General features: G+C 38.4%; 1 pseudogene; it reads left to right on the top strand.

Annotated features, from left to right (window-relative positions):
• Positions 1–3123: 3123 nt before the first annotated feature.
• LOC133389828 (5S ribosomal RNA) lies at positions 3124–3242 on the top strand (annotated as a pseudogene).
• The last annotated feature ends 10730 nt before the right edge of the window (positions 3243–13972 follow it).

The raw sequence follows: 13972 nt of genomic DNA, 5'->3' as shown, positions 1-13972 counted from the left end.
GCACCCAGTGCCAGGTGGTGGACATTCTCAGTTCTAGGCTTGTTTACACTGTCAAGAGGCATAGATTATCATCCCAGGGTTATCATGCGCATTTGAATGAATAAGGGATTTCAGGATGTATCAACCACACACTCTTGGTGACTGACATCTTGGTCTGTTCATGGAGCTTCTCTGCAGAACTGTACACATTCCTGCTCTTAGAGTTGTTGCTAGGCTGCAAACTGGAGAACAAAGCATTTACCTTTAAATATGGATATACTGTGGATGTTCTTGTCCACCTACCTCTGCCTGCAGTAGTGTTTTCCCTACCACATTTTTGCATTTTGATCCATGTGTCTAAAACAGGGATAGGGAACTTGTAGCTCTTCAGACTTTATTGAACTCCAATTCCCATCAGCCCCAGTTACCATGGCCAATGGTCATGATGGCGGCTGTAGTTCAGGAACATCTGGAGGGCCACAGGTTCCTAACATCTGTTCTAAAGGTAAATGCTTATTATCCAAGTTGCAACCTATCAACACTACCTGCTATTATTTACATGTTCTCCTAACTCAGGATAAAAGAGAGGTGAACCAAGAGTCAAGGTCTTGTCAAGGATTGCCGACTCCTTCAATTTCACTTTAAACCTGCATATAACTTTGAACGCAAAACCAGACATTAGATATAGAAGACAGTTTTGCAGTTATTATTCGAGAAGATCAGATTGCATAAATCAGGGATGGAAAAACATGACCCTCCACCTGCTATTAGACTGCAACTCCCGTCAGCCCCAGCTCAATGGCCAAGGGTGATGGGAGCTGTAGTCCAACAATAGTTAGAAGGTCACGGATCACCCACCCCTGCCATCACTTGGAACGACATCTGAGGAGTAACATATGTACCCTTGCTATATTGTCCACTTGTGCATGGAGAAGGGGCAGGGACCCAACATCAAGTACACCCTGCCAGCAAGATACTCTCTGTTGGTCTCTGCTGCCCATTAACTATGTTGAATTTACACTTCTTAATATTAAGAATTAACATTATACTTCTTTACACTTCTTAATTTACACTGAATTTACACTTCTTAATATTATCTTATTCTTAAAAATGTAATATCCTTTGAAATGAAGCATTATAAAGAACTGTTTTAAAAATCAGCAGCACGAAACTGTGAAATGGCAATTCTTCCTTTTATCTGCAAGAACAAAACCAGTGCTTAAATCTACAACATGATTTGTCCAAATAAAAAGAGTAGGGGAGAGATCTGATATTTCTCTGTAGGCTGTTTTCTAAACTCTGATCCCATTTGTATCTCACCCTTCCTTGAAGGAGCTCCAGCACCACACGTGTTTCTTCCCTGTCCTCACAAAACTCCTGTGAAGTAAGCCGGGCTATGAGATAGCGACAGGCCGAAAGGCAACCTGTGAGCTTCATGGATGCATAAGGATTTGAAAGTCCACACTGGCTCACTAAGTAATTTGGGAACACGTTGATTTTTGCACTGTTGGTGTTGATAGCTTAGCACTGTAGATGGATTAAATCATTGTACTATTTTTTGTTAACAATACACAGAAACAGACTTGTGTGACACTGTGTTCTGAAACCTGAAGATGTTAATAGGTGTTTGCTAATTTTGATCAAATACTTTGGTTTATACTATTCTAACTACATTTCTCAATATGCTACAATGTCCTCAATATGCTGAAACGTGGTCAAATTTGTCTTAAATATATTCCCAAGAGATATTTTCATTGGTTCATCTGATTCCAATAATTTACTTTTATGAGCATTTGCTATGGCTCATTAAACTGCTAGTCACTGGTTTATTATTAAGTCTGTCTGCTCTGTTAACAAGAGAATTTGGATTTTAAACTGATGTTTTAGCTACTAAATTTTATTGGTTGCAGTAGTTTATTATAGTTAAACCATCCTGGGATCATGAATTGATGAAGGGTGGGATAGAAATGGAACAAATAACTACAAATCCCTTCACCATTGATTTCTTCTCACCACAAACACCATCATGCTCTTCAGTGAAATTGATATATAGTCAGGGGAAAGCAGAGGGATCGCTGGGCCTCAGGGAGGAGAAATTAAAATGTGGTGGGGGGGAAGCCACTCTCTATGGCTCTATGGAAAAATGGTCAGAGGTGGATCTGCCAACAGAGGGGGAGAGGCTCAGAATTTCTATAAGTGACATATGAAAAAAGCCAGGTAACAAGCTCATCAAAAGCTTGGGGATTCCATGAACTAGTGTGACACATTAGTTTACGCCTCCCAGAAGCAATGCTGAGTACACTGTGACAAACATATAACTCTGCACAAACAACAGAGAAATCCCATTTCCTGCCTCTTTAGAGAGTAAATGAACGACAGGCAAGACAAATTTGGTATACCCAACATTGTACCAGATGCCACTTTTTTAATAATCTAGTCTGGTTATTTTATTGATTGGGTTCTTAATAATACATGTATAGTGTCTTTAGAGCTCCTTCCCCCCCCCCCAAAAAAAATGTTTGTGGACATCAGAGTTTGGAATTAGAAAGAAAACTGGGAATCTACAAGGAACAGAATTTGGGGGGGGGGAGGACACTGACTCTATTGCTCCCTTTCTTCTAATCAATCATTGCATGGGGTGAATTGAGCTCCCACAATGCTTTCTTTCCTATCCATCTCCCCCAACCACAATAATGTCAGCAGCAAATGAGCCCTCCTTCCCTTCCTGAAGATGGATGGGGCTCACAGAAAGCATGTCAAAGCGCACCATGTTTCTGATCCCATCCCAAGTCTGCACAATGGACACCCAGAGACACAGGCAAGTGCGGCTCAAGGCAGAGTGCTAAACCCAATCTCTTGAGATTTGGGGGGGAAAGTGGTAAAATCACATTTGTTCTGCCAAGCCTACAACTGGGCTGACCACTCTATTTTTTATTTTTTATTGCACGAGTTTTAAGGCCTTATTACTGTTTTTATGTTATCGCTTTCCTAGTTTTTATTGGACATAAAATATTTGTAGTCTTGACTGATATTTTAGGCATGATTTTTATTGTTGTAAGCTGCCTCGAGAACTTTATTAGTAGGCTAGTTCGTGGGATACAGAAGTTTAAAAGAACAATATATTTTAAATCCTAGTATATGCTAGCCTACGGCCGTGCTACCCTAAACATGCCTGATCTTGTCTAATCTCGGAAGCTAAGCAGGACCAGGCCTGGTTAGTACTTGGATGGGAGACTCCCGGGGAATACCAGGTGCTGTGGGCTTAGAGCAGTGATTCCCAATGTGGGTGGTACCATTACAGCCTTTCAGGGGGGTGTTGGCGTGACTACAAACTTTAGGGGGGTGTTTGGGTTCATTAGGGGGGCATTGACATTTGGTGGTCTGATGCGACAGTTGAAGCATTCAAGTTTAATTTTATTTAATACACAAATCATTAATTTTTAAACTGTTTTGTCCCCAGTTAGAATGTATTTAATAGTCTAAATTCATGGAAATAACACTATAAATAGTGTGTGCTCTTTAGTAAAGAAATTCTGAATAGCAGCCAGTGTCATATCAAGGAATGGGGATATTAGCCACGCCCCGGCACTAGGTAATGTTCCGATGCTGTCTTGAGGGATGTTGGAACCAATCACGAGAGGGTGTTTGATAAGCTGGGTGTATTGGTGGAGGGCACATTCTTCCAACGGATGAGTGCCGTGTGCAAACGGGTGACACAGACAGTCAGTTATTTGCTGGTTTTCTTCAGGAATGAGACACACTCGCTACCCGTTGTTTCTGTGATGTTTAAATGAATTTGTCTAACAAAACAATGCCAGTAAACTGAATGAGTTTGTTGTTAAGTATATTAAGTATAATAGGAAGCATTGAGGGGGGCGTTGGGCACAAAAAGATTTTGCAAAGGGGCATTGGGTCGAAAAAGGTTGGGTAACGCTGCCTTAGAGGAAGGCAAAGGTAAACCGCCTCTGAATACCTCTTACCATGAAAACCATATGTATATATTTCCAAAAAAGATTCATAGGGCTGCCATAAGTCGTAATCGACTTGAAGGCATATCACAACAAAGTATACGCTAATAGCATGCTTGAGGGGGGATCTGGATGTAGCCAAAATGGCATCATTCACCTACAAAGAGGGAGGCATCAGCAGACTGAGAGAATACCAAAGTTGGCAGAAGTATATAAAAAAAATCTGTACTGGGGTGGGGAGAAGCCCCAGTGGGTATAAACAAATCTGTAGTGGGGGGAAAGCCCTAGTAGGTGAAAAAAATAAACCCAAACAGCCCATTGAGATAACAATTGCAATATCTTCTCACAATCACTGCAGGAGGGCAAACATAGTTTTGTAGATATTTGTGGAATATTCCATTCTGTTTAAACCACATAGAGGCTTTGGGATTTGCAAAATATAAACAGAAATCAAACAAACAAGGACAAATTAATCCAAATTAATGAAGGTGCTGGGCAAGCTTCTACAGGGAGAGCATCCCGCAGAGTGAACAGGGTGCTGTTGAAAAGATCCTCTGCTTCATAGACAAAAATCTATTTTAATGCCACACTCAGAAAAGGCCTCCATTGTTGACCTCAGGACACGGGTAGGTAGAGATGAGAAGAGGTTCCTTGATATTGGGGTCTCAAGACATGCTGAGCTTTGTAGGTCACAACCAGCACTTTGAATTGGGCCTGGAAATGACCTGGAAGATGACAGGCATTATGGGCTCATACTGTGTGGATCCAGTTAGTATTCTCACTGCCATATTTTACACCAGCTGAAATTTCCAAAGGCAGCCACACATCTAACCCATTACAGTAAAACAAACAGAATGTTATCAGAGAACTGATAACAGATTATCTATATCCAGAGAGGGCTGTTTTACAACAACACTACTTCCATGGTATCACAGCTCAGCTATTGTCCCTACCATTTTAGTAACCAGGATCGATTAATCCCCAAGAGGTTCCAAGAAGCATTCCCTACCTGAAAGCAACACCTCTCTTCATCTCTCCTGTAGAACCCAGATGAGAACATTTCTTCCAAATGTTGACACCTGATTTTTTCCATTGCTTAAAATAAAGCAGTTTCCTTCTGGGAATTTGAAAAACCCAGTGCTGATTATTATTTTTCCAGTAGTCCTGGACAGCTGCTTGAAGAAATACATTGTTGTCATCAGATGATAAATTAAAACCAGCTAACAAAATATAACATTTCCTTAGGGGACTTTTTCCATGTCAGGCTGCAGTAGATAACATTCTTTCAGTGTCTTAGTTGTGGTATGTCTTTTTCTTGTGCATACCCCCTCTGCTTTTGGGGGGGGGTCATGTGCTTTAAAGTGCTAGTGGCTGGTGATTGAGGTTTTCTGTTCAACGATGAGATAAAAACATGTGTAATGTTAATATAAGCTTTCCATGTGGCACATCAGATACATGCTTTCAACAACAAAAGGGGAACAATGGCCTATACAGGCCAGAAGACTTCAGCTGATTCCAGATTTTATGGTTAGAGTGAATAGATTACAACTGTTACAGAAAATTTTAAAAATGGTTTCCCCCCGGCAAGTGACCTCACCCAGCCTGGACTGTTGGCAAATATTCACTACGTGACTTGTTCCTAGGGATGGGAGGATGTTTCAGTTTCAGTTCTCTCCGTTTTCTCATTTTTCTAATCAAATTAAGTTCTGCAGCAATCTGCGATTTTTAAATGCTCATAAACATCCTTTAGCATTTTAGTGCAAATTTCTCCTAATAAGCACACGTTTGTATGAAGTTTTGAAGAATTAACACATTTTTCAAGCAATTTCATCTAATATAATGCATTTTTCTATGTTATTGTCACCAATATATTCATTTTTATGCACACTTTTTCCCAATATATGCATTTTTGTTAACATTGTTTTGTTACAGACCGGCCTTGCAACATTCAGTTAAGTGCAAATTTCAAGGGATGACTGTGTTTCAGTTCTCATGTTGTTTCAGAAAGTGTAAATGTGATTGATTTGGCTTTAAAGGCAAACTGAATTGAATTTCTCCCCTATCCCTACTTGCTGCCATCAAATTCTAAATTTCCCAGTCTTCGCATCACTTTCCCAGCATAAGCTGGGGCAGGAAATTCACAGTGATGGGGGCACGTCATGGAGGAAAGTACTTGAAAACACTGCAGGCTGGACATGACCTGCTTGCCATGGTAAGTGGCTATTTTGGGGTGGCATTCCCATGGCAAATGTAAACTGTACTATATCTCTAAGCTAACATAGATACAGTGTTCATTCTAAAGCTACACAATTGGGAATTGAGTCTCCTGTCATAAAGGCCCCTTAATTTATCTGAACTATATGATATTTGTAGCTATTGCCATTCCACGGCAACAAGGCAGCTGCATTGTGTTTAGCTACGAGTCTAACCTGGCCACAGTTTCGGCATCTTTTCTCTCACCTACAAACCTGGGACAGAAAGGTATTGTACAAGTTGCCAGACTCTGGCACCACTTTTTTAAACTTTGTAGTAGATGCAGTCATATTTTCTCTGAGAGGCACTTGTACTACCCTTCCAACTTCACATTTTATACAATTTCATGAACGTTCTGCGCTAAGTTCAAGGTGCTATTTTTGATATATGAAGTCCTGTACAGCTGGGACTGGGATATCTGAAAGATCATCACACCCCCTAGTCTATCACTGCTCTCTACAGGCATGAGCCTTGTACAGATACCATCTTCTCAGGAGGTCTGTTCTGCACAAAATAGTAATTGGGCTTTTAGTCTTGTGGCACCTCCCCTTGGGAATTCCTTCCCCTTAAATATTAGGCAGGCACCCTTTCTGTTAACTTTTCAGCACCTGCTGAAGACCTTCCTCTTTCAACAAGCCTTTTATGTAGGGACCTTACTGGAATTGTATTGGAATTGTTTTTAATATATTTTATTGCTTGTTGTTGGCCACCCTGGGCTCCTTCAGGGGAAATGGTGGAATATCAATTTAATAAATAATAATTACGTCAATACACAAAAGCTATCATACCAGGTTAGACTATTTGTCTTTCTAGCCCAGTATTGTCAACTTTGGCTGTTAGTGGCAGCAGCTCCCCAGATCCTTCATATCATCTGCAACCTGGCCCTTTTTAACTGGAGATTGATTCTGGACTATGATTCCTCCCCTATGCGACCCCTGACACTGTAGCTGTGTCTGTGACCATGCCCCGGTGTTCTGCTGTGCATATAGGATAACAACGTTCAGGTCCTTGTGGGCCACAATATGGGTAGATTTTGGCATGGCACTATTTCTCACCCTAGGTTACATTGCAGAATTGTTGTGAAGAAAAATGAGCAAAATATGGTATGGCACAGAGGTAGGCAACATAGTACTCTTCAGATGTTGTTGGACAGTCAGCACAGCCAACATGGTGAATGGTCAAGGATGATGGAAGTTGTAATCCAACAAAGCTGGAGGGCACCACATTGGCAACCTCCAATACAGCATTTGCTTGCTGAAATGTGTTTTAAAAAAATATTTCTATAGCATGGCTAATTCACACTTGCATCATTTGATGACTGTGAGATCCAAGTGGTGGCTTGCATGTGCTCATGAGCCATCATAAATCTGGATGTTCTTCATATGCCCTGATGGCACTTTAGAACCAGTGCTTTTCATTCACATTAGTTCACAGAGGGGTTGGATCCAGATTAAGTTAGCTGAATTTAGGTCCTAATGAAATAAATTGGACAAGTTAGTCATGACTTAGCTCTCAGTGATGCAAACCACAATCCAATACAGTTAGGCTATCTTAAGCCTAATGATTCCAAAGGGCTGAAGTTCTGTGTTGAATTGTGACCAAACCATAGAGCAATAAAGTATGAAGAAATTCACTGGTGATTATATATGTGTGAGACAGTTTTATCTTTACAAATTTGATGGAAATCGGACTTCACTTTTCAGTGTCTTAACTGCTGGATAAAATGTGTAAGGACAAGGGCTAGCAAACTAATGATCATTAATGTTATTGATGTCCAAGAATATGAAGTTCATAAAAGAAAGACAACTTCTTCTGGAATAAAAATTAATTTCGATACTATAGGAATTGGTATAAAAATATCAGACTGAGAACTTACAAGGGACTAACATGTAAGTTAACACAGTGGGTTATATTATTTCTTGAACCTGATTTACATTCTACACCACATGTTTCAAAAACTTAATCAATAAAAGATTAGGAAATATGAGCCTGGACTACCTTAAAAGATCCACAGTCATGCTTAAAAGCCTCCTTTAAATATATGGTGCTCTGATAATTAAAAATAAAGCGAGAGAGAGAATACTTGTCTGCATCTCATTCTTACAAAACCTAAAAAGTTTTTTAAAATATTGTGTGAGTATATTGTGTGAGTTTTGTAAATTATACAGGCCTAAATCCAACACAGACTTATGCTTGCTTAAATGGATTTAAGCATGCCTAATACTGTGTTGGATTTAGACTTTCACACATACATATATAGTCAGACAGACAGACAGACCCAGTGTGGTATAGTGATTAGAGTGTTGGACCCGGGAGAGCAGGGTTCGAATCCCCACTCAGCCATGTGACCTTGGGCCAGTCACTGCCTTTCAGCCTAACCTACCTCACAGAGTTGTTTTGGGGATTAAATAAGGAGGGGGAGAACCATGTATGCCATCTTGAGCTCCTTGGAGAAAAGGTGGGATATAAATGCAATAAATAAATAATAAATACAGAAAATAGATGGATAGATATAAATAGAAGGCATCACACACATACATATAGAGAAATATTTTATATGTAAATGAAATAGGGATGGCACCACAACAGTTTCCTCAGTCATGACTACAACTGCAAGGAGTAAAATCTGGCAGCCTATACCACTTTCTCACATCACATATGAAAACAAGAACAACCTTACTAGATCAGATCATGAGCTTTCTCTATTGGGGCGGAGAATGTATTCTGGCCAGTAGGTCAGGTTGTTTGAAAGCCCTTTTGTAAACAGTCTTGCTCTTCTTTTAAATTTCAGAAAACTAGAGCTTCAAATAACAGCATGGGATTGTTTGCAAGAGGGCTTTTCAACAGTGCACTTTGACTGTGAGCGCCTGTTTCCAACAGGTACGTGAAGCCAAACTGATCAGGACTGAAACCCCGCTCATCACCTCACGAGTGGGGGTTAAATCCTGCTGCTTTAGCTGTGATCTGGTGCTTGCAGCCAATGCAGAATCAAACCCCACTCCCACCCATCAGCTAATGTCGCCCTCCATCAGAGTGATATAACCTGGCAGGTGGCTGTGGGTTTGTTTGTTTCTTAAATGACCTTGCAGGCCAGATTAGACTCCCTGGTGGGCCAAGATTGGCCCATGGTCTGGAGGTTCCCCTCTCCTGTTCTAGACCAACATTTGTCTCCAACAGTAACTACCTATGTGTGTCAAGATGCTCAGAGGACTGGCATGAAGGGAATGGCCTTCCTCTGTTGTCTCTCCCAGCATCTTGAACTAAAGTGCATGACCAAAAACAAACAAAAACAAAAGTGGATACAGATATGAATAAAATTTGCATATGCTAACTTATATTAAAAGATGTATAATTAGAACCAATAGCTATAATTTAAACAGAAACCTCACTAAAGTGGGGCAAGATTGTGACCTGTGTACCTACTCAGTCTGCTCTCCAGATGCTGCTAACTGTTGATGGGCAAGTTTCAGGCTACCGCTCTCCCTTCTTTGGGTCCGGACTTGGACTGGACAACCGTTTAAACAGAGGACTCTCTTCTGCAAACTAGGACACATGACCAGCCTATCTTGAATCTAGAGGTTTTCTATGCCTTTCTATGAAGGTTCCAATTTGGCGAATTAGTCAATAGCTGTTGATCAACTGTTCTCCGTAAATGTGGACATAGTAGCCATGCCATGCAAACAGCATGGACTTTCTCCAACCCTGCCTACATTTATCAGTCACATGATGTTATCACTGTGATGACATCACCATTCATGCCTTGTGATGTATTCAGCAGGCTTTGAATATTTTCAGACTTGCTTGCTGTTTACCAGACATGAAGCATCTTCCAGTTTTGATACTTCTGTGCTATTATGCAAGTATACCTGTTAAAGTTTGTTTTTCTTTCTCATGCCTTAGTGGACCAGAGCACCAGAGTTGGTATAGCATAGTGGTTAGGAGACTGAGCTGCACATTAGAAGTCCTTGGTCCAAAAATCTCACTTCAGCTATGTATTTACTTGGTGTCCTCAGCCAAGCTATTCTTTCAAACATCCCTCCCCCCAACACAACATAGACTAAGTGATACAGATATATGCGATGTGATGTGATATGTGTGTGTGTGTGAGAGAGAGAGAGAGAGACAGAGAATGCACTTAGTATTATTACTTCAATTTGGAAATCAATACAGCTGAGGGGTGGATTAGGTTTGCACCTCTTGGACTCATCCCAGTCACATTCAAGGTCCCATTCACACAACAACCTGTCTTTGTGATGCATGTAGGCCCCTGTGCAAATGGGATTCCCCTCTCCAAATATGATTTCCTACAGTATGTGGCCTGTCTGCACTGGGCTTACCCTCATCCCCTTTTTATGTCATTTTGGTGCAGGGTTCTCACTACCTAATTTCCCTCCCTTTTAAAGTCTTTATATGGAAACAAACACTGCATTTTGATAACACAGTATTTTGTCTGAATGAAAAATTGCCTCATCATAAAGCAGGCATTAGCCAGACCAAGAAATCAATTCAACAGTGACGATTTTTATTATTCAATCATGTAAGTAATTAAAACTATTGATTGATGGCAGGACAACACTGCTAGCACTCTCTCACTCATGCCCCAGCAGAATGGTTTGCACACACACCCTCACTTCTCTGAAACAGCACAGATAATTTTGGGGCCATTGATAATATTTCCCTAATGTAGATACTGTAGGCAACTGCAACTCTCAACAAACTCAGTGACTGAATGACACAAGAAACCTTCTTATTGGTGTAAATAAATGAACCACTACTATGGAACTGCCATCAAATTATTCCACGCTGAAAAAAGGTAAATATAACTTTGGATGAAATAATTGGTATGATACACAACAAACTCATGCTCTCCAGCATTTCACAGACAAAAATGTAGGGGGGGCATTTTTGTAGCCCTTTCCACACAATTATTAAAGACCATTGCCTTAACCCCATCCACCTCCAGCACCACCATCTTTATACTTTGCTTATATACAGTATACTCTGATCAGCTACTCTGCAATAGCCCATTTTGGCTGATTTTATAAGCAAAGAGGGTATTAAGTCAAGGACCAACCAGCAATATTGTCCTACAATGGGGCAACAACAAGTAAGAGTAAACCTCAATAGTTGCAGCATGTGAGCTGTCAACATGTGGGGAAGGTACAGACATGTAATTATAAAATGATATCAAAAATTTAATATGTATATGAAGTCAATATAAAATCCCTATAAATATTTTCATATAATAATAAAAAAGGCCAGCAAAATAACAGAAAAATCAGTGCCCATATACAATAAAATACAAAATATATGATATAGTCAAGATAATATCAATATAGAGATAAAGGGCAACTTGTGAACAGTGGCCAATACACATAAATCTTTTTTTTTTTTTTATATATAGTTTTTATTCAAATTTTTCCAAAAAACAAACAAAACAAAGTAAGAAAAAACATAACAATACTACAACAAAAAATAAAAATAAAATGGTTGACTTCCGATTTGTCACAGATCAGCTATAAGTATATAATATACATCAAACCTGTCCCTTAATATGTACATACAGAATCCCTTTTCTCCATAAGCTGTCTTAATTAATCATCAAATCCCAGTATCATCATTTTATTTTGATCTTTCGACAAAAAGTCTAAGAGAGGCTTCCAATCCTTAAGGAATGTATCTGTCGATTTTTCTCTAAGTAAACACGTCAATTTATCCATTTCTACTAAATCCATTAATTTCAGTAGCCATTCTTCCATTGTTGGTATTGATTCCATTTTCCACTTTTGTGCATATAATAATCTTGCTGCCGTAATCATATATAATAATATTCTTCCATATTTCTTTTCTATTTGTTTATCCATAAAACCCAGTAAAAAAAATTCTGGTTTTGACTGAATATTTATCTTTAAAATTTTTTGCATCTTCCTACCTATCTGTGCCCAGAATAATTTCGCCTTTTTACATGACCACCACATATGATAAAAAGATCCTTCTTGTTGTTTACATTTCCAACAAACATTAGAGACATTACTATACATTTTTGACAGCTTTTCTGGAGTCATGTACCAACGGTACATCATTTTATAAAAATTTTCTTTAAGATTATAACATAATGTAAATTTCAAGCCTTTTTTCCACATATTTTCCCATTGATCCATTTGTATGTTATGACCAAAATTTTTTGCCCACTTTACCATGCACTCTTTTACTTGTTCTTCCTCCATATCCATTTTCAATAAAAGTTTATACATTTTTGCAATTATGTTTTCATCATTTGTATACAAACCTATTTCAAAATCAGATTTACTTATTTCAAACCCATACATTTTCTTGTCCATTTTATATCTTTCTAACAATTGTAAATAGGCAAACCAATGAAAACTATATCCTTCCTTTATCAATTGTTCTCTCTCTTTCATTGTGTATTCTCCATGTACATTTTCTAATAGTTCTTGATAAGTTAACCATTTCTCTTTTCCAGACATTTCTCTTCTATAAAACGCTTCTTGACTTGAGACACATAATGGTATTTTCGAATAAAACCTTGATTTGTATCTATTCCATATTTTCAACAGAGAACGTCTTATAAAATGATTGTTAAAGTCTACGTTTACTTTTACTTTGTCATACCATAGATATCCATGCCATCCCCACTTCAGATTGTGGCCCTCCAAATCCAATAGTCTTTTATTCCTCAATAAGATCCATTCCTTTATCCAGACTAAACAGCAGGCAGCAAAATAAAGTCTCAAATTTGGTAATCCCAGTCCTCCTCTTTCTTTAGCGTCTTGAAGTAATTTAAATTTAACTCTTGGTTTTTTTCCTTGCCATACAAATTTAGAAATATCTTTTTGCCATTGTTTAAAAGGTAAATCAGAGGATATTACAGGTATTGTTTGAAACAAAAACATCATTCTCGGTAATACATTCATTTTTATCACAGATATTCTACCCATTAATGACAGTTGTAGTTTATCCCATCTTAGCAAGTCTTTCTTAATCTCTGTCCATAATTTTTCGTAATTATTATGAAACAGCTTTGAGTTTTTATTTGTCATGATGATGCCTAGATATTTCAACTTTTTTTCTATTGTAAAATCTGTCTTGTCCATTAACTCTTTCTGTTCCCTTAAAGTTAAATTTTTCACCAACATCTTTGTTTTTTGATTGTTGATCTTAAATCCTGCTAACGGTCCAAATTCTTTTAATTTGTCCATCAATATATGAATTCCTTCCAAAGGGTTTTCTAGTACAATTATCAAATCATCAGCAAATGCTCTCAATTTATATTCTTCTTTTTTTATTTTTAATCCCGAAATCCTTTTATCTTGCCTTATATCTCTAAGCAGCACTTCTAAAACCAGAATAAATAAAAGGGGAGATAATGGACATCCCTGTCTTGTACCCTTTTGTATTTCACATGAATCCGTTAAGTCTCCATTAACAATTATCTGGGCCTTCTGTGATGTATAAATCGATCTGATCCATTTTATAAAGTTGTCTCCAAAATCCATTTGCTCCAAAACCTGGAACATAAATTTCCAATTCAAATTATCAAATGCTTTTTCAGCATCTAAAAAAATCAAAGCTGCTTGTTTATCATTTCGTTGTTCTAAATATTCCAACACATTCAAAACATTCCTGACGTTGTCACGTAATTGTCTTTTAGGTAAAAACCCTGATTGATCTTCCTGAATAAATTGTTGCAATATTATTTTCAATCTTTCAGCCAAAATCATTGTAAAAATTTTATAGTCATTATTCAGTAG

This window comes from Rhineura floridana, chromosome 7, assembly GCF_030035675.1.
Source record: "Rhineura floridana isolate rRhiFlo1 chromosome 7, rRhiFlo1.hap2, whole genome shotgun sequence".
NCBI lineage: Eukaryota > Metazoa > Chordata > Lepidosauria > Squamata > Rhineuridae > Rhineura > Rhineura floridana.
Note: the sequence above shows the minus strand (reverse complement) of the source record. Positions and strands in the feature narration are given on the sequence as shown.